We start from the raw sequence: 24,815 nt of genomic DNA on the forward strand, positions 1-24,815 counted from the left end.
GCAACCCATGGAATGCATGCCAAAGAAGGCACGCAAGCCGATTTTTAATGGCATGCTGCTGCCTGCAGGGACTCCAGCATGCCATTAAAAATCCTGCCCAGCCCGGCCCGCTCTCCTCTGCCCTCCACTCCCACCGCGGGGGCAGGGAGCAGAAGCATAGGTGTGTGCACGGGATGGGCAGATAGCCCCACTCTCCCGGCACGGCGAGCCACAGGGTCCGCGCTCCCAGGCCTGAGCCCCCGGCCAAGCGCAGCAAGCTGTTGGCCCCTCCCCGGTCTTCCACCCTCCCCTGGAGCCCTGCCGCCATGCATGCAGCGCTCTGGGGGCCGGGGCTACGTGCTCCCGCGGGGCAGCGTTTGACTCCGCGGGGAGGCAGACATGGAGCCTTGCCGCCGCATGCACAGCACTCTGAGGGGCAGGGATGCACGCTCCCACGAGGCAGCGTATCTGGCTCTGCTTGGAGCCTCATGGTAAGGGGTCCAGGGCGGGGTGGGGGCAGTCAGGGGACAGAGGGCAGGGGGGGTTGGAATCCTGGGCGGGTTGGATGGGGGTGAGGGGGGGGTCTCTGGAGGGGGCAGTCAGGGAGCGGGGGGGGGTTGGATGGGGCATGGGAGTCCCGGGGTCTGTCAGGGGACGGGGGGTAGATAGGGGTCAGGACAGCCAGGGGACAGGGGTCAAGGAGGGTCAGGGGGCAGTTAGGGTGGGGGAGCCTCTGGAGGGGGTGGTCAGGGGACAAGGAGTTGGGGGGGTTGGATGAGTCGGGAGTTCTGGGGGTCCTGTCAGGAGGCAGGGGTGCAGTTGGATAGGCATGGGAGTCCTAGGGGTCTGTCTGGGGGCAGGAGTGTGGATAAGGGGCAGGTCCCAGAAGTGGCTGGCATGCCTGGTTTCTGGGCGCATGGGTGGTCATAGGTGCGCCACACATTGCCCCTGCCCCAAGTACCTGCTCCACAGCTCCCATTGGTCAGGAACCACAGCCAATGGGAGCTGCAGGGGCAATGCCTGTGGGCACAGGGAGTGTGCAGAGATGCCTTGGCCCTCCACCTAGGAGCTGGACATGCTGGCCGCTTCCAGGAGTGGCCTGAGGGTAAGTGCTGCCCAGCTGGAGCCTGCAGCCCAACCCCCGCCTCCCCCCCCAGCAACCCCCTCCCAAAGCCCACACCCCAACTCCCTGCCTAAGCCCTGAGCCCCCTCTCGCACCCCACAGCCCTCGTCTCTGGCCCCACCCCAGAGCCTGCACCGCCAACCGGAGCCCTCACCCCCACCCTGAACCCATCATTTATGGCCCCATCCTGGAGGGCACAGCCCCAGCCAGAGCCCTCAGCCCCTCACACATCCCTAGCCCCTGCCCCAGCCTGGTGAAAGTGATCAAGAGAGCAATAGAGGCAGGAGGATGGAGTGAAAGGAGGCACGGCCTGTGGGAAGGGGCAGGACAAGGGTGTTCCGTTTTGTATGATTAAAAAGTTGCCAATCTTATCTCTGATATCTATACTTCAAACTGAATAGGCATAGAGGTGTAAAATCAAAAGGAACTGAAAAGTGTAGTGAGCAGGGTCACAGGAGGGGACAATTAGCTTCCTTCATCAAATACAATTTGTTCAAAGTCTTTCATAGACTAAGAGTTAGGTATTAGGTGTTATCTTGCCCTTGAGTATTAAATTGAAGTGTTACAGTTAATTTAATATTTAGTGTTCATGAAGTTATATAGCTTGGTAAGGGATGTGCTGAACAATTAGTTTGGAAAAGGGGAGCATTGTAGCAAGTTGTATGAAGGAATATGCACTAGCAAACTTCTATGCCAGCCCCCAATATTAAATTTAAGGGGAAAGAGGTAAGAAAATCTTTATTAAATGCAAATTAGAATTTAGGTAAACACTCCTAATATGAAGTCAGTTCACCTTCCCTTAAAGACACTACAAAATCTCTTGCATCAAAAGAAAAACTTGGCTATGAAACTAAGAAAACATCTTTTATTACTATATAGGAACCCCAAAGATCATTGTGGAAGAGACCTATTGAGTACTAAATGAGGTAAATGCTGTGCAATAGGACACTTTAGGGCCTTGGATGGAAGACTGATCTTTTCTTAACTCATGCTGATCAGTAGGAGCATGTTCATTCCAATGTAGAAAGCTGAGTAATGACTATGAGAACTAGAAAGAAGGGCAAAAAGTGTGTTTTGTTTTTAAAGGGACTAGGCCCCAAAGGTGACTACTTGATGTGAAAGTTGAAATATACAAGTACTCCTGTCTCAGCTGTGTTATTTTATTTTTAAATCAGAGCTGTCTAATAGGAATGTGTTAAAGAAACTGCAAACAACCAAAATTTTTAAACTCAAGTCTTTATATAGGCACCTGCTGATTTTCAACAGTCTTCAACTAGGAAGAATTCCTAGAAATAGTCCAGAGATCCAAAGCAGCCTTGGGGGGGGGGGGTCAATACCCGTAACACAGGATCAGCTTAAGGGAACGGTATGAAAACCCTTATTCACAGGGATGTCTTGTGTTTTCTGCATGTGAACTAAGAGCCAGTTCTATATAGTCAGGTTAACCAAATGTTAATCAGGGAAATAGAAATAAATAGTTTTTTTTTTTTGCAATTAAATGTAGTAAATATCTATTATACCGCTCTAGTTAAGTAAAAGCTGCAGCTGATATTTTTAATGGGGAGTCTTTTTAAATGCCTGGACAACAGAGAAGCAAATACAGCTTTTGTCTGGTTTCTCAAGTCTGCCATGAAAGACTAGTGCTCCCTTCAGAAGAGTTTTGGTTTGTTGAGTGATTTTAATCTAGTCTCTCTCCAGGAATGTTTTATTAAGCCAGGTTAAAAAGATGTTAAGACTGTGTGTAAACACAGGCCACGTAGTTTAAGTTAACACACCAACTTTTCCTAGTCTAGATAGCTCAGAAGTGTTCCAGCTCACTGTATTACGCTCTCAAGTTATTTAGACTACAGAATAGATTAAATTATGACACATCCCTAAATAAAAGGACATGCTTCCCTCTGAAAATTGGTGGATAGTTGTTGCTACAGAAGTAGGGGGGTTTGGTTTTTTGTTTTTAAATAGCAGCATATTTAATTGCCTGTTAAACTACACTGGTAGGAGGAAAAAAACTAATGTTATTCTAGCACGTTAGGGGTGTATTTTTAATCCTTTAAACATATACACCAAGTAATTTACCATAAACTTAGTGTTGTTGCTTCCTTGTGTTAGTAGAGAAATCGGGTACACAGCCAAGATAATCAAAATGGTCTTTTTTTTGCCACCATTCAAAATGTATTCTCTCAAAGGATGCTTCTTTTGTTTTCCATCCTAATGGCTAATACATTTTCATCAGAAGTTTTGCTTTGAGTCTCCAGTACTCCATAAAAGGAGATGGTTGGACTAACAGATCATCTTCACAAATACCAAAGAGTCCTGTAGCACCTTATAGACTAACAGAAGTATTGGAGCATGAGCTTTCGTGGGTGAATACTCACTTCGTCAGATGCAGGTGGTGGAAATTTCCAGAGGGAGGTATAAATATGCAGGCAAGAATCAGTCTAGAGATAACGAGGTTAGTTCAATCAGGGAGGATGAGGCCTTCTTCTAGTAGTTGAGGTGTGAACACCAAGGGAAGAGAAACTGCTTCTGTAGTTGGCTAGCCATTCATAGTGAATGGCTTGGTGTTCATAGTGCAGAGAGTGCAGTCCACGCCATCCTCCAGATCATTAATGAAGCTACTGAACAAAACTGGCCCCAGGACCGACCCTTGGGGCACACCACTTGATACTGGCTGCCAACTAGACATGGAGCCATTTATCAGTCATCCCTCTATAATGGAAGAGGGTAAACTTCTACAGTAATTCCTCACTTAAAGTCATCCTGGTTTACATTGTTTTGTTATCAGGTTGCTGATCTATTAGAGAACACACTCATTTAAAGTTCTGTTTAAGGTTGTTTGGCTCGCCCCACTCCGCCCAGCATTCCAGCTGAGGAGCAGGCAAGCCCCCAACCCCAATCCCCAGCAAGTTTCTGGGGGAAAAGGTTAGTTTCTGACAGTGTCTCAGCCATTTTTATTGCTTTGTCTAAAGGTGGATATCGTAGCTATGAGAAAATAGTTAATACTTTATTACTTGCAACATTATGTTATAATGCAGACGTGAATAGTTATTAAAGGAAGGAGAGAATGGTGGAAGTGAGTTTGTTCTCTCAGATGGAAAACCGGATGCATTTTATATATTCCATGTAGTCAATGACATGGAAATCTACCACCATTTTAAAATGGGCTAAATTATGGAATTCAGGTAACAGTTGCTTGGTAGGTCTCAAATATTCCATATTTGTGCCAAATAACTTTTGTTTTAAATTTCACAGAATCAGGATGCATATAAAGCTGCTGATCTTCAAGAATTATAATACAGAACTGTCACTTGTAGTCAAAGGAGGATGTAATAATGTATCAGAACTCATGAGGAAAGTTTATTTAAGTAAATGAAATGAAGTCTTCGAAATACGGCATAGTAAGTACAATACCAAGTGACTAGACAGTCTACAGACTTGCAAAATTCTACCTGCCTAGCAACAGTGATTTCTGATGAGAAAGTAAACTAGTTTTTCATTCAGTAGTCCTAGCACAGGGTTGGTGAGTACATTTTGTAAATTTTCAGCTATACATACTTATCACTTACAGCTTGTACACACTAGCACTTATTTCAGTATAAACTTATGTCCCTCAGGGGTGTGAATAAGTGCTCTCGCCCACACCCACCCCATGTAAGTTACACCAACCTAAGCATCAGTGTGGACTGCACTATACTGGCAGGAGAGCTTCTTCCTCCGACATAGTTGCTGCCTCTTGCAGAGGTGGTTTTATTATGTGGACGAGAAAGCTCTCTCCATCGGCATAAAATGTCTTCACCAGCTGCGCCACTGTAGCACTTCTAGTGTAAACTAGCCCTTAGTCTTATACCTATCCTTACAGTATATAGAAGTGTTTGTTATTCAAAGTAGTCACACTGGTTACCTGCCACAATGACTAGCTCTAAAATAGGATAATGGCTGTTACTGAGAACATGCTACTGCCTCACTTCCCTCCATCATCCCAGAAACAAGAAATCTGCTGTCAAGTCTGAATGCAAATTGAGAGCTGCCAATTACAGAAGTTTAATGGTTTAGAAGCAGCTTGAGATGCCATCTTCTTCTCCTGCTTCTTTTATCACTGTCCTCACTATCTCAAGAATGTGGGAAGTGGGGTATTAATAGGGGAAGTTTTGTAAGGTGAAGCTATTACCTGTTAATGGCAAAGCATTCAGAGGCTCCAAGCAGGATGAGGGCCCCACTTTACTAGGCAATGTACACACTGCCCACCTGGAAGACCTTATAATCACTGGATACATCTAAACAGCAAGACTCCAACTTGAGTGAGAACGTCTATATTGTTTATTGAGTCAGTTGACCCAGTCTCCGAGACTCGCTGTTAAGGCCTTCCCTCCCCACACCCCATAAAGTGGGGAGGAACCCTAAGACAGTCACAGATGGATTTAACTATTCCTCTCTGCCTGCTCCCACCACGTGTTAACTTCTAAAAATTGCAAATGTAGGTAATCTAGACCAAGTTTCAAATTCCATCTCCCACTCAAGCCATTGCTAACTGGTTGATTTCTTACAAAATTGGTAGAGACATGGTCTTGTGATGAGGTATGAAGCAGAGAATAGCAGTTATACAGATTAATTAGGACAGGCAGTTCTATGAGTAGCAGCAGCATAGAAAATGGTACAGAAGTATAACTATATGACAGACACAGTAGTACTGGAGAAATGGTGGAGGCTGGAATGACAGTATGAGCAGACACCTAGGGATGGACAATCATGAAAGGGGTTGACGTTGAGGACAAAGAAGGCCTTGATATAGTAAGAGGAAGGAGTTAAAATGGGGTTGATGTGATCAGAGAAGTGGGCAAGGCAGATTTTAGCAGCTGTGTTTTGTATAGAATTGGTGGGGGGCAATTAAGCAATCTAGACAGAAGATGAAGGCTAGGGTGAAACTTTGGATGCCTGGATAGAGAAGAGCTCTTACAAAGTTGGTAAGGGAGAAAGTGAAGGAAGAGTTCTAGGATATGGCCACTGCTTGAGCATGTGAAGCTAGACATGGAGGAGTCAAAAGTAATCTCTAGGTCAGAGCAACAGGCAGGATGGTATACTTTTTTGGGGGTCTGGGAGGGCATCAGTTCCTTAATATTTTATTCTGTAGCTTATTACTGCTTTTTTAGTAGTTAATATCAGTAACTATGGTCCTTATAGAAAAAAATTATATGAATATATTCATATTCAACATCTATCCAGATTACTCAACATGCATCTGGGGAACAAATGAGACAAACAATTCTAGTGAGGTCAGATGCTACAGGACATCTCTATTTAACTTCCTACTTCCAAGGGAGAAAAAAGTTTCCTCCATGGAATTCCCATCAGGATTCATGAGGGAGACAGAGGCAAAAGGGCATGTATCAAAGTCCAGCATCCCCAATACTGCAAGAGGATTGGCATGGACACTCTGGCACACATAATAGGATATAGGATTAGGGCTCAAATCACCTAAAGTTCCCAGTGATATGATGGAATGGTTAGATGAGTTTATGGCCCTTGATAGAATGGAGAAAAATTGTTCTCTTATTGGTTTTATAAGGAATAGTTCTCACATCTGGCTTGTGTTCACAAGGCCACTACGCCTGTTAATAAGCTGGGCCTTTTATTAACAACTATGTTGCATTCTACAAACACGGAGAAGTCAGAGAAAACAGTACTTGAATTGCTATGGTCGTGTCCCCCCCCTCCCCCAAGATTTGGGCTGTATAACATGGCTTACTAAGTCGTATGTGTGAAACAAACTTTAGGTGACCAGTTTTCTCCTACCTGTATAAGACTTTAAATTGTGACAACTATTTTAAGATGAGTATGTCAATCTTTTCCACTGAAAAAATTCTAAAGTCTGATGTTCTTTTAAAAAGTATACTCTGAGTAAATTTGGCAGAGAGACTGATTAAATACTCAAGCCCTCAATATTTGGATATTTAAGGAACAGTAAGTATAGCGTGATGTGGAGAAATTGTTTACTGGTTGCGCTTCTCATTTCTAGAATGTTGACTACTCACTGCTATTTACAAGTTGCCCATGCTTTTATGTACTATTCATATTTTTATCTCTATTTTATTGGTCAAAAATGTTTACTAAAGTTAGTGACTCAGTGATCTGGAAACAATTTGAAAGTATTAGAAGGAAAACAGTAAATAATTTATGTTGAGTAAAGGAATCTGTTTGCTTATGCGTGATACTGGTTACCTCTGTTTTCCTATAGTTCTCTAAATTTGAGAACTTTGTATTAATGGGTGCATATTTGGCATAAGTAGTGAGATTAGCCTTCTAAGAAACGTATGCATCATTTTAAATTGCTTTGTGGCTAAATTAAGTGATACTTAAATATAATTACTTTTAATCCATAGTGATCATCATGTATCTAGTCTAACAAACAGTTTGCATAAAGCAGCAAAAAGACGATTAACTGTATTATCTGTTGGGCGTTGATATTTTGTTTAACAAAATCCACTCTAAGCTATGAGCGATGAGTGACCTTGAGGCAGCTGTGGAAGGCAGTTGCCATAGCAACACACCACAAAGGTGGTTCATCCTCAGGGAAAGCACCAACTTGGTGCATCATGTTACTGATACAATAAACAGGTATACAGTAGCTCTACTGATGCATTAATATACAGTGTAAGTAATATTTTAAGATTAAAACATTTATAAGTAATGGCTATCACTTTGTTCCCAAAGCATTCATTTCTATTATCTGTGAGTGGAAGTAACTACTTCCATAAAGATAATGGGAAGTGGGTGGCCACATGACCAAAGTCAGGTTATTCTGGAGCTCTACACAAGGAACTGAGTTATGTCCCAAGCAGGCACCTTACTCCCCAGAGTCATCAGGTGCCAAAAAATATTCCGGAGGTAACATATCACTTTTGAATGAATTGCTTCACCCAATGCACCAGGAGTATCCTTAGACAGAAGCTGGACTAATGAAAGGCCTTTGAAAAGGGAAACGATCTCCCCACCTATCCCTCAGCCCCTTAAATAAAGCCAGCATGACCAACTTGTTTTGAATACTAGAGTCATAAAACCACTTTTCCTCCTTTGCCATATCATGAAGTTGTTACCATTTCCCCCTATAGGTTTTATTCCTGAGACCTTTCAAGACACTAGAGGATCACATGTTAATCTTTCATAGAACAAAACAGTGGTCCCCAACCATGGTGCCCATGGGCACCATGGCGCCCGCCGGGGCATTTATGTGCGCCCACCTAGTGCCCAGCAGGGGAGAGAGGCCGCATCCCCATACCTGCCGGGGACAAAGAACTCCAGGGCTGCAGGGGCCGCTGTTCTCGGCCCCTGGCAGGTGCGGGGCTGCGGCTTAAGCCGGAGAGAAACCGTGGCCCCATGCCTGCTGGGGACAGAGAACTCTGGGGCTGCAGGCTGCGCGCGCCAGCGTTCTCTGTCCCTGGCAGGCACGGGGCCGAGGCTTCTCTCCGGCTTCTCTGGGGCTGCAGGCACCAGCGTTCTCTGTCCCTGGCAGGGGCGGGGCTGCAGTTTAAGCCGTAGAGAAACTGTGGCCCTGCACCTGCCGGGGACAGAGAACTCCGGGGCTGCAGGCTTCATTCTATGTTAAAGAAAGAATAATAAATATATTTGAACCAGCAGTTCAACAATGTTTTACTTTTTTAAAATAAGATGAAAACTGCTTATGGATATTTATTTTGTAAAAACTCCTTAATTTTTCTTACAGGTAGATAAAGAGCAAATTCACATGGTAAGGTGAGTGTAACTGCCGAATAATTTAATTAATACCTTTTACATGTAAAATTACCCTTTTTATCTTATGAATTCATATATTATGTAATATTAAATATGATGGTTTTTGTATTACTTATTGTACAAATACAAAATAAGCCTTGAAAAATAAAGCAGATAATACACACACTTCTGAAAACATGAATGTGCTACTGGCCACAAAAAGGTTGGGGACCACTGGAACAAAAAGAAGATATAGAATCTTTTACTGTGGTATGCAAACTAGTGCATTTTTTGTGAAATAGTAAAAAGCCTATTTACATTGTGTTAGGGCAATATGATTTAACACAACATGAGACTTGAGTATTAGTATTTCAGCTTAGGAAAAAAAAACTCTGAAGTATAGATCTACTCTGAAGAATGAGTCTGCTGAAGTGGCATTGTGAGGTTCCATGTTTGTCTGACTCCAGATCAAAATTTGCTCATTTTAACCGTTTTTCTAACCATCAACCCTACAAACTCCCTGTGGGAATTGGGCATCAATTTGTGCTGTATCACTTATTCTTAGGCTTTGGCTACACTTGCATTTCAAAGCGCTGCCGCGGCAGCGCTTTGAAGCGCTAAGTGTAATCAAAGCGCCAGCGCTGGGAGAAAACTCTCCCAGCGCTGTCCGTACTCCACTTCCCTGTGGGGAATAACGGACAGCGCTGGGAGCGCGGCTCCCAGCGCTGGGGCTTTGACTACACTGGCGCTTTGTAGCGCCGCAATTTGCAGCGCTGCAGAGGGTGTGTTTTCACACCCTGCTGCAGCGCTGCAAATTTGTAAGTGTAGCCAAGCCCTTAGTAAGAAATTCTGCAGGCCAGAAGATTCTATTATACCTGTGCAATCCTATTGTCCTAAGTTGAGTTTCACAAATGTAACTGTCAAAATTCTACTTAGAACTAAACAAGTCTGTTGAGGCAAACACAGAAGGAACTCCTAGCTTTTGTGAGCCCTGCAAAAAGAGAAAAGTAATAAGACTGTTACCAACGTCCTCAGATACAGTTTACTCCCATTTATCCAAAACCCTATTATCCCAACCATCTCATTACCTGAATCCCTTCCTTGTCCCCTACCATGAGACACATGCCACATTATGTTCCAATTAGCACATTAGCAGCAATTTTTAAAAAAATGCCAGTTCAATAATTGCTGATTAGCAGTGAGACAAAGTGGGACTGTTCTTACTGTGGTCTGTGAATGCTGAGTGGGGGGTGTTGGCCTGGGAGGATGATCTGCATTGGGGGGATGGGAGACTGGCTGTAGAGAGAATACCTGAGCATGTAACCTGAGCATGTAACCTGAGAACCCAGGAAGGGGTTAGAGGCCAGGTGACACTTCTGCCCTGGAAGCTGAACAAAGGCTGAAGAGTGAGAGGAGCTTCAGGAGGTGGCTGGGGAATGGAGGGAAGCACAGACAGGGCTCTGACCCCCCAAGGGGGCTGTGATGCTCCTGGGACCCCAAGATGCACCTAACTGGGGAGGATCCTGTTGTCTGTGCCTGCAAAACCTGTTTTGGACTGTGTTCCTGTTGTCTAAATAAACCTTCTGTTTTACTGGCTGGCTGAGAGTCATGGCGAATCGCAGGAAGACAGGGGTGCAGGGCCCTGGCTCCCCCACACTCCGTGACAAGCAGCTACTCAGAAACAGCATAAAAATCAGGCAGTTTAAGGCATGTCTCTGAATACATGAATTTAAGTTGACAAAAACACCCCATACTCAATAATGAGCAGAAACCAAGAATATTAAAGTGCACTGACAACAGGGAGTGGATTGTACATGTGGTCCAAAAGTTCTGCATCAGCAATGCCACAGTATGCAATAGTCACAGTGCATGAGAAGTTGAGAGAGCGTATGCCTCTATTATGGATCACCCAGATGGTCCCAGTCACGGCAAGAATATGAGGGGCAAAGACGAGGCACTTGGTTTATTCAAAATAGGTCGAGAAACAGGTGTTCCGTTAACTATATTAAAGCAAAAAGCTATCCATTTCCATCAAAATATTAATGGTGTGGACACCGCTTTTGGCAGCGGTGAGAAATGGCTAAGTCATTTCAAGAAGCAGCATGATACAAGTCAGCTGTCTGTTGCTGATTAACTGTTGTCTTCCTGCATGGCAAACATAGCCCCATTTAGAAAAATGGTGTGTGAACGGATGCAGTTAGAGAGGGTCTGAAGGCTGACCAGATCTATGACGAGGTCAAAGCAGACATTCTGGAAAATGCTTCCAGAAGACACTTGCATGTTGGTCTGAGAAGTTCATCCCTGGTTTGAAAAAGAACAGACTTAAGGTGTTGTACAAATGACACAGGAATACATGGTCTAAAGCTGCTTGTGATCAGCAAGTCCAGGTGTCCCCGATGCTTCAGATGCATATATTTCCTGTGTCCCACACTACACAAAGTCAATTTGTGAATGCCACCATTTTTTAAACATTGGTTCCACTCCAACTTTGTCCTAGCTGTCGGAATGGGTTTGTGGTCATTAGACCTCCCACAGCATGATATTCTCTTTATAGACAATGATTCTGATCAGCTCATTTCAGCTGATGGTGTCTAGTGTTTATTTTTGCCTACCAACATCAAAACTCCAACCTATAGATCAAGGAACATTACCAATCCTTGGACATTTGTACAGGGCTAGCCTGTCGGCTAACGTCCTCACCACACACATGCTACTGAACCTCACAGATTAAATTAAGATGCTAACAATAAAAGGTGACTGCTATCTATTGGCTGAATTGTGGTCCAGGCTTCAGCATGAAACAGCCAGGTGTTGGGGGAGAAAAAAGGTCCTACATGAACCCAAAGCTGAGCTGGTTAGAGTTTCCCAGGAAATTAAGGAAACAAGATGCCCTGCATGCAATTGCTGAGCAGACAAGTTGGGAAACAAAGGCTGTCCAGGAATAGGAGGGGCTGTGATACTCAGGATGAAGGTTATGGTGAGCTGTTGTGAACATTCAAGATCAACACAGAATTAGTGGACTCAGTTGAGGAGGATAAGGAGTCGTCAAAGGTAGCAGGACCTTCGGATCAGGTACTGACAGCCTCTGAACCAGTTGCTGTACTTAATAGTTTTTTAACTTGGGATGGAGAGTCCGAACACTGACTACATGCACACCTTGCTCCTCTGAAAGTTATGCATGCAGGCAACAGAACATTAAATAGCACAATAAAAAGAAAGCTGCTATAACAGAGTTCTTTGCCATATTGTAGCTGATTACTATGATTGCTTTGTGCAAGCTAGTATTCTCTAGCAAAGTTCACATTTGTCTACTTTTCAATAAAGGTGCATTTTACAATAAATTACTGTGTAGTCTGACATCTTACTTGTGTTTCCCACACTCCTTATTCAATTCCCTCTCGATTATCCAAACACCCTATTATCCAACTAAAAATCCATATCCTGCCATGCTATTTGGATAAATGGGAGTACATTGGATAATTGAATACCTGTTGAGTAAGGTTGTACACTGGTTACCTAGTCTTTCTACAGCAGAATTGAATTCCTAAGCAAGTCTAATGGAAAAAGAATCAGGTTTCATTTCGTCTGTTTAAAAATCATATGCTCATTTAATAAGTTTCGTGGAGTGTGTTTTGGTTTTTTCCTTTTTTTAAACTTCACTTACAGCAAGACCTCCCTATCTTTCTTCAATCTGAAAAAAGAAAGACTATTACATTCATCAGCAGTCAGTTTTATCTAACAGCATGAAAATAGTGATTAAAAACCCGAATTTTAGCAGCAGCACTAAAGTATGTTTCTGGAATCAATTCAATTTCAGTAATTCTCATTTATATGAATTAACAGAATTACCCACCTGTTTTCATCCTACAGTAATCTCATGGACAGACAGGTTTAATTGCATTAGTTGCCAAAAAACATTTACTGTCACAGCCAAACTTGGTTACTAAGAAAAGTAAAATTTGCTAGTCCATCCACTGAGATTTTAAATGCTAACACTTTAGTGAAGCCATAAGGAATTCTCTCATTCTTAAGATTCCTAAAGCATGCTGTAGAAGTTGAGAAATTTCAAGGCCATTATAGGCACTAGTAATTCACATTGCCATGTAGTAATCCCATGTGATTCCCAGTCCCAGCCTCTTGATTGTGAGACTGGTGGGCCTGGGAGCATTGGAAGTAACTCCATCTCCTTTCCTCTACCTAAGAGGGTAAAGTATGCATCCTCATGCTGATCCACAGCAAGCTCAGCTGATTAACTTGCATTGACTTGATTTAACACGAGTCCTATCCATGCTGTAGCTAGGACAGTAGCTGAAACCTGGGATTTAAAACTCTGATGATTGTGTGGCAAGAAAACATAGAATCATAGAATCTCAGGGTTGGAAGGGACCTCAGGAGGTCATCTAGTCCAACCCCCTGCTCAAAGCAGGATCAAACCCGACTAAATCATCCCAGCCAGGGCTTTGTCAAGCCTGACCTTAAAAACCTCTAAGGAAGGAGATTCCACCACCTCCCTAGGTAACCCATTCCAGTGCTTCACCACTCTACTAGTGAAAAAGTTTTTCCTAATGTCCAACCTAAACCTCCCCCTCTGCAACTTGAGACCATTACTCCTTGTTCTGTTATCTTCTACCACTGAGAACAGTCTAGATCCATCCTCTTTGGAACCCCCTTTCAGGTAGTTGAAAGCAGCTATCAAATCCCCCCCTCACTCTTCTCTTCTGCAGGCTAAACAATCTCAGTTCCCTCAGCCTCTCCTCGTAAGTCATGTGCTCCAGCCCCCTAATCATTTTTGTTGCCCTCCGCTGGATTTTTGTTGCCCTCCGCTGGGGTTGAAGGAGGTTGAATACAATGTAGAACTCCAAAATTCCTTCCAGGGTAAGAAAAGCCTCAACAGGATTTGACAGTAAAGTTGCAACCTGTTCCTTAAAGTTAGATCAAAGCATATACCTCAACATGAAACACTACCATCATGATTCCTTTCAAACATGGGAATCTTTGGATACCGAATGCAGTTAGTGGTTTTTGCATCTTATCCTACCCATTTTATTCCCTAATCTTATAAAATAGGTCTTGAAAAAGTTACCTGAGCGATACAAGCAAGACAAACTTGTAGAGCCTGCTTTGTTATTCATAGCTCTGTTGGACTCAAAATGACACTTTTACATTTGTAATCAAAATTTTCAAAATCAAAATCCCCTGCACAGGTATCATTTTTCTATGAAAAGTCAAGTTTGCCAGAATGTCTTAGACCTGCACATTTACCTGGGAGCACCTCCTACTTACCATTGGCAAGTAAGCCTTGTTAAAAACAAGTAGTGGAGGAAGCAACATCTGTAGTTAAGGCTGCCTAATGTTTTCTATTGTAAGATGCTGTTTTCAATTGCTTATAACTTTGGCAAACTTTGAAAATTTCAACCCAAATGTCTAATGTCCGGCATCTGCCTCAGGCTGAATATTTTCAAAAACCCTCAGCAAGAGTGGTTCAGCCATTTCCAAGAGCGAGATTAAGGACCAACATTATTCAGTTCATGTTAAAAAATGTATTGTAAGAATCCGAGACACTAATACCTCCATGCTTTGGAGCAGGGACATGAAATTTGGGAAGGGGGTCAAGAATAAGCATCTTGCAGTCCTCTGAAACAGAGCCCAAATTTGGGCTCAAGTTATGGGTCTTTGAAAAGTTGTTTGAACATGCTCCATAGAGAATTAAGAGTTTGGAGAATTCAGCAGCCAGGTATTCTGTCCATACAGAGCATGCTACAGCCCTGCACAGCTCCTATGTATGAATTGACTGCACAAGCACAATCCCCATAGAGCAATGGAGCACATTCTGTGTAAGGCTGAGAAGGACCCTCCTTGCAATGGCTGTACTGGGTTACTGTGGTACTAGACACCAGAAGTGAGAGGAGGGACATGGGCTTCCCAGGGTCTCAATGTATCTCCTACTGGCACCCAGCTGAAAAAGAAACCAGCCTGATTTAGAATGCAGAAGTGAGGGGATTGAAAAGAAGCAGAGGAATGGGGGGGGGGGAATATAGGCAGAAGGTTCTAAACCACTAGAGCACACTCCCCTCTAGATCCTGGAACTGAACGCAAGAGTCTTGAATCTCTACACTTTCCCCTCTGATCAGCAAATAGCTGTGAATCCCATCTAATGGCCCAAACCCTGCAGATGACCAAAGCTGGGGGTCACTATGGTTCCACATGGTGGAATTTGTTTTCTGGGTTGTTGTTTTTCCCCCAGTTTGCTTTTGGAAAAAAAAAAAGCTAGTAAATTGGAATCTTAATATTCTCAAATCTTTCTGGATATAAAGATCAATCACATGCAAAAGCAAGGGACTAGGAGTGAAGAGAGATTTGGAACAGATTGACTGGGATAGGGAGTCTGGAATTTGCTGGGCAATGGGAGTGGGTTGAAAAGCCTGAGGAGTGGACTAACTAGATGAGGAGAATGAGGGCTTGGCTACACTTGCAAGTTGCAGCGCTGGTGGAGGCTTTCCAGCGCAGCAATTAGTAACTGTCCACACCTGCAAGGCACATCCAACGCTGCAACTCCCTGGCTGCAGCGCTGGCTGAACAGCTGGTCTGCTTGGGGAATAAACATTGCAGCGCTGGTGATCCAGCGCTGCTCGTCAAGTGTGGCCACACACCAGCGCTTTAATTGGTCTCCAGGGTATTAGGAGATATCCCAGAATGCTTTTAACTAAATTACTCTTTGTTTTGTTATGCAGCCTCTCTTTGTTTTGTTGTGAACGAGCTCCGTTGCCGGTGCTGCTTATCTAAAAAAACAAACAGAGCTCCTGTTTGCTTTGATCAATCTGTACCTGGCTGTAAACAAATCATATGAGAGGCAGGCAGGCAGGGAGTGAAACAGCGGGGAGTCGTGTTGGAGGCAGGCTGTTTGCAATTAAGAGTTAAGACTAAGGGGTTGGAAACATTTTCTGATTTTTTCAAGGCAGGAAGCTAAACACACAGTGTTGGCTCCAAAAATCCACTCTCTCTCTCCCCCCGCTCCCTGTCACACTAGACCCCACTCCACCCCCCTCTTTTGAAAAGCATGTTGTTGCCACTTGAACGCTGGGATAGCTGCCCATAATGCATCACTCCCAACAGCACTGCAAATGCTGCAAATGTGGCCACACACCAGCGCTGTTCCTGCACAGCTGCACGACCAGCGCTGTAACTCCCAGCGCTGCAACTTTCAAGTGTAGCCAAGCCCCGAGACTGGTATGAGGAGCCAGGTGTAGGCAAGAAACAGGGACTGGCTGGAGGGAATGGGGGGGAAAAAAAAAAAAAAAAAAGGGATCACACTCAGGGGAATGGACAGAAGAATGTGTCCTCTAGAGCACGGTCTCCTCCAGAGTCTGAAATGGAACCCCCCCCCCCATCATTCCTTCACTGTCAGCAAGTATCTGTGAAACCCACTGGCAAAATAGTCACCCCCCTCTAGTGCTAATTCATAGACGACAATTTACTACAGCTACCAGTTACTCCTTTAACTCAACTGTACAGGTCTCCACAATGGGCTAAAGGTTTCAACCCTGCTGATGACCCCCATGGGTGTCAATATGGTATCACATAATGGATTTTTTTTTTTTTTTAGTTTGCTCAATGTGATAATGGAATTAAAGATCATCATAATGCATAAAGGGGCAAATTAAGGTTGTACAAGCAACCTTAATTCTGGCATTTACTAACTTGAATGCTGACTTCGCAAACAGCATTCTGTTAATGTAGGGATTTGTGTAATACATGCACGCTCAGCTACACTGAATATTCAGGCGATTGCTTTTGACTGAAGATATCTGCATGAAGGATAGAGTGACTATTCCTTGCAACTTTCTCTGCACTTTACTTTTTAGAAGTGAGGACAGTCTCATCTGTTCTTCATCTGAGGGTTTAACTTTTAAAGAACTGGAGTTCTTTAAAGTACCAGTTCAACTGAAAGGAATAACTTAAGACATTTATATAATCAAATGACAGTCTGCTCAACTGAAAGCTTACTACTTCTCTTAATTTAAAGTTATACCACCACAAATGAGACACCCACCATAGTCTCACAACTGAGCTCATTCGCTCATGTTTCCAGAAAAAAGAATCCTCCTATTAAGAGGGGATAAGCAGATACTTCTGGACAAATACAGAGAAAAGTGAACTAGTACTCATTTATATAAAGAGATCTATTAAATTAAGCTGCCCCATAAGTGTTAGGTCATCCTCAAAACGAAGAAAAAAATAGATGTCATTCACTACCGTTTGCTCAAGCATGCATTTAAGTACAGACCAATATTATTTCAAGTCTCACTAGTAAGTTATTTGCCGAGAATTCACTTCATTACTTTTTTTTTTTAAATCAGATCAGTATTCAGCAGCAGAACATTTGCTAGCTAGCAAGTATTTCTGCTATCAGACGCCTACTGAAAAAATTCTTTCCTTCCTTCCTGAGTTTTCCTCAAAGCCAGAAGCTACTCACTGAATCATGTACGTAGCTTGCTTGTGGAAAAGAAGAGTAGTACTTCCAAATATAATTAGAAGTTAATTTGTGAGTAAAATACTGTCCCAAAATCCACAATTAACTCGTTAGAAGTGTTTTAAACTAATATTTACACTGCAAAAAGCAAGCTATAAAAACAATTCTTGAGGGACAAAAAATGATGTCTCCTAAAATAGGATTTGGCAAACTAGTATGGTTAATCTATGCCAGTGGTCCCCAACCTTTTTGTGACCAGTAGCACATTAATGTTTTCAGAAGAGTGTGGCGGGCACCAACAATTTTTCAAGGCTTATTTTGTATTTGTACATTAAATACAAAAACATTTAATATTACATAATATATGAATCCAGAGAGAAGAGAGAAGCCGGAGAAAAGACGCGAGGACAGAGAACACTGATGCCCGCAGCCCCGGATTCTCTTCTCTGCTGGGCACTAGGCGGGCCCCACACCTTCCAGGGACCGAGAACACCCGCGCCTGCAGCCCTAGAGTTCTCTGTCCTCGGCAGGCGCGGGGCCTCAGCTTCTCTCCAGCTTAAGCCACGGCCCCGCACCTGCCAGGGAAAGAGAACAACAGCGCCCGCAGCCTGCAGCCCCAGAGTTCTCTGTCCCTGGCAGGCGTGGGGCCACAGCTTCTCTCCCCTGCTGGGAACTAGGCAGGCCCCGCACCTGCCAGGAACAGAGAACACCGCGCCTGCAGCCTGAGTTCTGTCCCCGGCAGGTCCCCTGCTGGGCACTAGGTGGGCGCACATAAATGCCCTGGCGGGCGCCATGGCACCCACAGGCACCATGTTGGGGACCACTGATCTATGCAAACACAAACACACAAAACTAGTGTTGTTGAAACAATTGAAAGTGCTGTTAATATTGTACCTGTGCTCTTTTCAGTCCTCCATCCTGCTTTGTGGCATTGGATGGCTAGTTTAGACCTCACAAATTAAATGATTTTTTCAGTATAAAAGCTCAATGAACAAACCACTGAGGACTTTTCTACAGTAGAATTTAGCATCTGTCAGAAAACATGTTTGTACATGCTAATCTGAGTGTTTGGAGTGTATAACTCTCGGGACAGATAGACTAGACACTACATATTTAGCTTAACCTCAGAACAAACTTGATACAGAAGTGTATCAGCTAAATATAGTGAAGACATGCCTGTATAGTCTTGTCTTCGCTAGCAAGAGAGGTGTTTTCTTACCATATGTTACCTATCACACAGCAACTAAAATGGTAAAATCCTAGCGAAGACAAAGCAGTTTGCAGTTTCAATGTGTGTTGGCAGATAAACCATAGGCTCCACTGGTACAGCAGAATAATTGACCCAGAGAACCTTATAATAAGGTGACTCCAACTGGGTGCCCCCTGCAGCATAACAGGTGTGCCCTACTTCAGTTGTGCTCTTGGCTAGACCAAGGGAAAAATCTCTCTCACTATTCAAGTCAAAGACCCACCTATGGGCATGACTTATTCATGCAGGTGCGCAGTAATCCTGAGAACCCTAATGATCAAACCCAGTTTTCCATTTCTGTAGTAAACATTTTAAGACAGCAATTTTCTATTTCCCTCTCCAAAGGGATCACTTCCAGAACACCCACCCATGAGTCCACCAGCATTTGGTTCTCAGTTCTTTTCTGTGCTTGTTCCAGGACTCCGTTCTCCAGGCCATCCATCCGAGTAACCAGTCTCAACTTCTATCCAAACAGTCCAGGCTCTATTTTTTCCAGCGTTCAGCAGTTGCTCAGGATGATCAGTAAGCTAACCTGCCCTCCTGCCCCTGGATCTCCTAGTAATCCCTCACTATTCACAATGAGGTCCTGCAGACCTTCCCACTCTCTGCAGCTTCCCTGTCTATCCTAGGCAGCTCTCAGTCACCCCCTTCCTTGCTCCTCACATGCTGGCTCACCCAGCCTCCTCCCTTGTAGGATTCATGTGCCTTCTTCTAAGACCAATTAGGAGGCAACTAATCACAGGTGCACTAGACCAAGCTCCCTCTTAAAGAAGCCAGTTACCCTGTGACACCTCAACTAATCCAACAGCTCCTCCAACCCAAAATGATAAGCATTTTGCCTCAGATTTGTTACTTTTTTTTTTTAACAAAACAATCCCCAAAACTAGCACAGGTTTAAACATTTAAGGGGAACAGGAAGTCTTTGGAAACAGTGGCTTCATATAAGTTTCAGTTCAACATGTGCATGTTACAATATAATATTCATACCCATTTACTTGGGTAATGGGAAATTATAAAAGCTTCTATAATTATCTTGCCAGTCAAAAGTTGCTTTGTTAGGGTAAGGACTTTTCTATATGTGAAAGCTGCATAGGTTGAACTAAAGGCTGATTTCAAAGCCAATTTAGTTGAACTAGTGAAGGTGGTCATGTGGCCAGTTTAAGACAGGATTGTTTCAATTTTTCTTAAGTCAATTAGGAACAGGTTTAATCTGAACCCAAATAAGTGTCTAAAGATGGGTTTACAACAGTTTAAATTTAAAAGTTGTTAAAACTAATGCAACTCGTATTTAGTCACGTGCTAAAAGAAGGATGTATGAGAGAGCCTTCTATCATCTTTTACTCAGTGAAATGCTATCAACAAAGACTAGGCACTTGCATGAAGCCTGGTGGTCACCTCACACAATTACTCTACATGGGGCTGTCGCTTTGGGAATACGATAGGCCTAGGCCTCGTAAACTCAGGAAGTGTTAGAATGCTCTAGAATAGAACATGAAAAAAAGACATTAAGAAAATGAGAGGGGGAGACACTTGACAGCTTGGGGTGGGTATGGCCAAACCCTTTTCACTGGTGCCTGGAGAGACTGCTTTTAAAAGATCTCATATTAAGATTTAATAAAATTTGAAGTCACTTGGGCAAAAAGTAAAATACTCCTCACTGGCCCTCTTCCTCATATTTTACAAAGCCTTATGTAAATTTCCATTGCTCTATTAAATTCCCTCTTCAAAAGGGCATTAAGAATATCTGCTTGTTCACTTACATAACTTTTAAAGTTACTAGTAATGCAATTACACAGACATATGCACTGGAATTAGTGTTTCATAGACAGAACTTTACCTGCTTTTTTGGTGTTCAGAAATAGTGTAGTGGTAGCTTTCTAAAAACTGGTCTTCTCAAAATACTTTTCATGAGTGCTGAAACAAACCAAGACGACAAACTTTAGTATTTCCAAGCCAGCCAAAAGTCTTATTTTGAAAGACAGTCCAGCATGCCTAAGGCTTAACTCAGCTCCAGAATATATTTTTAAAATGAAGCTATTAGGAATTCATTTCTAAGGAACACAAAAATGAACTTTACAAAAAAGTATTTTATGCAGAACCACTGAAGAAATTCAGTGTTCAATATATTTCAGTCTGATTTCAAGTGTTCTGCAGTATTCTAGTAAATAGATATAGAATTGAAGTAAAATTCAAATAGGAATCTTCATTCAAATGAGTGGAGTTGTTTTTCAGTAAGACTCTTGCACACCTTAACTTTGATATATACAGTTTAGCATTTTAGGATTTATAATTACTACATTTTAAGAAAGTTAGATTAAAGATATTAAATAGCACAAGAGAGAGGTCTAAAAAAAGTTTCACATGATAAAACAGGCAAGAAACCTAGGTGTTATATATACCTCCATGAGCCCTGCTCAAGGCCTGGAGGCATATGCTCCAGAAGCAGGTGAAGCCACTCTACTTTTGGAGTGGGAGTCTGTTCTAGACATGGTCAGACCTTGATTGTATTTATCAACTACAGAACATTTACTCTTGCCACTAATCCACACTTATGCAGTTTATATCTGACTTTTAGTGCTGAGTGAGCTCAATGTTTTCTAGCCACCACTAGCCCTCCCAGGCAGTTACAGTCTCAACTTCTACAGCTGGCCGTATATTGGATCTAGCAGTTGAGTTCGACTTATAACTTCCAGACATGTCATGGACTGACCCATTACTGACTGTATTTTGAAGTTGGGGTTTTGATAGCTTGTTCTTTGAAGCTAATGTAAGCTGATTGTCAGAGCCTTCTAGAAAACGAGTTTTGTTCTGACAGACTATTCTTGACTTGGTGGATTACAAAATGTTTACGCACTGTCCACTAAGTGGCCCGAAAGCATCCTCTTCTCTGGCTTTGTTCTCATAAGACACCTTCACATGTAAATAACCTGCGACAAGTTAAACAAGATTGTAGACAAGAGTCAGTGGAGGAAATCTTGAGCTGAGGCAGATCAATTGCAGAATAAAGATTTTAAAAAATTCTTATATTGTGGGTGCACAAAAAGGCGAAGAATAAATTCTTGTCCTTCTTGCAGACAGCTCAATAGCAACTTCTGTTCAATGTGCAGTTGTGGTCAAATAAAGGAAACAAGGTGTACTGTTACACAAGGAAAGGGCTAGTGAATAATACAGAGAATATTAAAATGCTGTTATACAAAAGTTAATGCTGTGGCCTAATCTGGAAAACTGTGGGCAGTACTGCTCACCTCATGTCCGAAAGGATATTTCAGAATTTAAGATGATAAGGTAGACTAGGAACTTCTGGTCTCCTTGCCTCACAAGAGAAAAGGCAAAGGGACATTCAATGAAATTTAAAAAAAAAAAAAAAAATTGTGAAATTCATCAGGTAAGAAGAAAATCCTTTTTCCAAACAATGTGTAATTAATTTGTAAAGTTTTTGGCCTAAATGAATTCAATATTCAAAAAGGAACTGGACATTTAGAGGGAATATCAACATCCAGAGTTATAACTGACAAAAACTGCATAAGGTTTAATCTCTTCCACTACAGTGTTTAAAGCAGTCTATTATTACAGATCTGGATGAGGCCTAATATGGCATCCTCCAAAGCATCTTGTGCTTCTAATGGACCTCAGGTCTATTCAGTACGGAAATTCCTTTTTTCTACACAAAATGTTGGGCAGCAGATTTGTTCTGGGTTAGTCAGATTAGATTAACCAGTGGGTTAAACTACTTTTGCTCACCAACTGGTCCTTTTTTCTTGAATGTATTACAGAACTGCCAATCAAATTTCCAGCTCTGCAATATAAAATCCTTCGTGTTTTAAATTATAGTCTAGATTGACAATCTGGATGCCAAAAGGAAGAGAAAAAAGGGATAACCCCAAACATGGGTATTTACACTCTGCACAGATCCAATAATACTTTGATTTTGTGTAATAATTCATTTCACCTATTAATTACAAGCATTGTTAATTAGGAACTTAGTGTTAACTAGGAAGTGTAAATGTACTTATGCTTTGCTCTCTATAAAAAACTCTGGCCAATCACGTCATCACTGACTGAGAACCTTGAAATTCTACTCAGAGTGGAACTGCTGACCGAAATACCAATAGCATAAGCATGCCTGCATGTTATTAAAGGAACTAGTGGAAAATTTAACAGGCTGACATCCAGAATGTCTGCGGTCCCTTTTCCTATCTCTCTTCCTATAAAGAAGTTATAAGGCCAGGACCTCAAATCTATTTTTTGTGAATCTTGGAAAATTTCCACTGCTTAAGAGATCTATAAAACAAATTCTCAAAACTAAAGCCCAACCAGCTCTAGAATTCTGACTTGATAGAGCCCATAATTTAAACAAGTTTTGAGATAAAAGCATCACCAGTAGCAATAAAAACCTAGAGAACTGAACCAAAATACACCACTACCTCGATATAACGCCACCCGATATAACATGAATTTGGATATAATGCGGCAAAGCATAGCTCGGGGCGGGCTGCACACTCCGGTGGATCAAAGTAAGTTCAATATAATACTTTCACCTATAATGCGATAAGATTTTTTGGCTCCCAACGACAGTGTTATATCGAGGTAGAGGTGTATGAGAAACGTTACATAGCCATTTTGAAACACACCACACCAGAGAGGGAAGTAGTAATTAGGGATTTAGTAATTTCATTTGAAGTCCAGATAAGTACAGTATATTTTGAAGGGACTTTCAAAATGATTTCCAGCCAAGCTATACATACGATATAGAACCGCTGGAAGCTCACCAAGTTAGTACAGCTGTATACAGAAAACTAGATCTTGAATAAAGCAGACTGCTCAATACAATAAAAGTCTTCTAGTTCAACCCTAATGTCCTTCTTTCCCTTAATAAGGACATATTCTTTATATTTATTAAACATAAGAGGGTAACTGTTCATAAAGAGCTGTTTTGGACTTCATTTCCCTGATTTGGAGCCATACTTTATCAATAAGATCCAGGCCAATAAATTATATTTATATTAGCCCAAATAAAATAAAAATAAAAATAAAATCCTTTCTACTTAGTTATGTTCTTAAGAAAGCAGTTCCAGATGAGGAGTTTTAATTACAAACCAAGGTTTTTAAACAAGCCTAACTATAAATAGCTGTACGTCATTGATTTACAAATGAAGAAAGCAGTATATCAATATACAACGCCATGTAACGTTCCTAGCATCTAAAGAGATGTTTAGGTTATGTTTCCTCCCTTTATTACTTAGATTTTATTTTTTTTGCTTTAAAAAGAAGGATGCTGTTTTAAAAATGTTATTCCCTAATTTAAACAAGACTACTTTTAGCCTGCTCAAAGTTATACATCTGCAATTATAGATTTTAAAAACTGATTCTGATTAAAATAGAAAGTTTTAAAGTAAGAGGATTGCACATATAGTAATCACCAAGTTATGTACATGCCAACACCAGGTGCTGAAAATACGCAAAGTAGAATCTCCTTATTTTGCAGACTTCATAAGCTACATAAAAGTTGACAGCCTCACCTCCCAGATTAGATACAGCAAGAGCTTCAGTAAGATTCTGTATTTTGTTAAACACCATATTGAATGTAGGCATATAGTTGCTAAACAAAATGCACTATATTGAATGTAGTAGTGTACTATGATGGTAGGAGTTGGACTGCAATTGACAGTCAGTAACATAGTGATGCTATCTTTGCTTTTGTGTTGTGTTTGAATTCAGATTGAAGAGTAAGAACACAATAGTTCTCCGCAGACATTCCATTGTGTTGCAAGGATAAATGCATTGGGAGGGGAAACAAGAGAAAGGAAGCAGAATATTCAACATTTAACATACATAATGGCAATGCATTTGTACCATTTACTTAAAAGTAAAAACTTAAGGCTGGAAAGGACCTCAAGAAGCTTTTCCTCTGAACTGGATGAAACCTTCTGTAACATTACTCCAATACGCAAGCACTACATAGAATTTGTCTCCCTGGTGTGGGAAGACTGCCCAAAAATACATCCCCAGATGTGTCAGACACATGTACGTGGGCATTCACAACAGGCAAGCCACCAACAAGATTCAAAGCTATTTGATTTGGATCCCCTTGGTGAAAAAAAGCTATTAGGCTCAGCAAAATGCTTGAGAGAGAGAGAGATTGGAAAGGAGCAGCTGGAGAGCGATGACTGAAACAAACCCTGTGCCATAGAAAATAAATAAATAAGATAAACCACACACCCATACACCACCCCTCTTGCCCCCCCCCGACAAGCTGATCCATTACAGCC

The 24,815-nt window shown here is 42.1% G+C and overlaps 1 protein-coding gene across 2 annotated transcripts in view; it reads right to left on the bottom strand.

Moving 5' to 3' along the window:
• Positions 1-24,815, bottom strand: part of NCOA3 (nuclear receptor coactivator 3) — a 156,101-nt gene that overhangs the window by 117,597 nt on the left and 13,689 nt on the right. For both annotated transcript variants that reach the window (XM_044986386.1, XM_044986385.1), the window contains exon 2: positions 20,384-20,460. The gene's annotated coding sequence lies outside the window, so the exon portion shown is untranslated. The remainder of the gene's footprint in view (positions 1-20,383; positions 20,461-24,815) is intronic.

The sequence above is a fragment of the Mauremys mutica genome, chromosome 13 (genome assembly GCF_020497125.1).
Source record: "Mauremys mutica isolate MM-2020 ecotype Southern chromosome 13, ASM2049712v1, whole genome shotgun sequence".
NCBI lineage: Eukaryota > Metazoa > Chordata > Testudines > Geoemydidae > Mauremys > Mauremys mutica.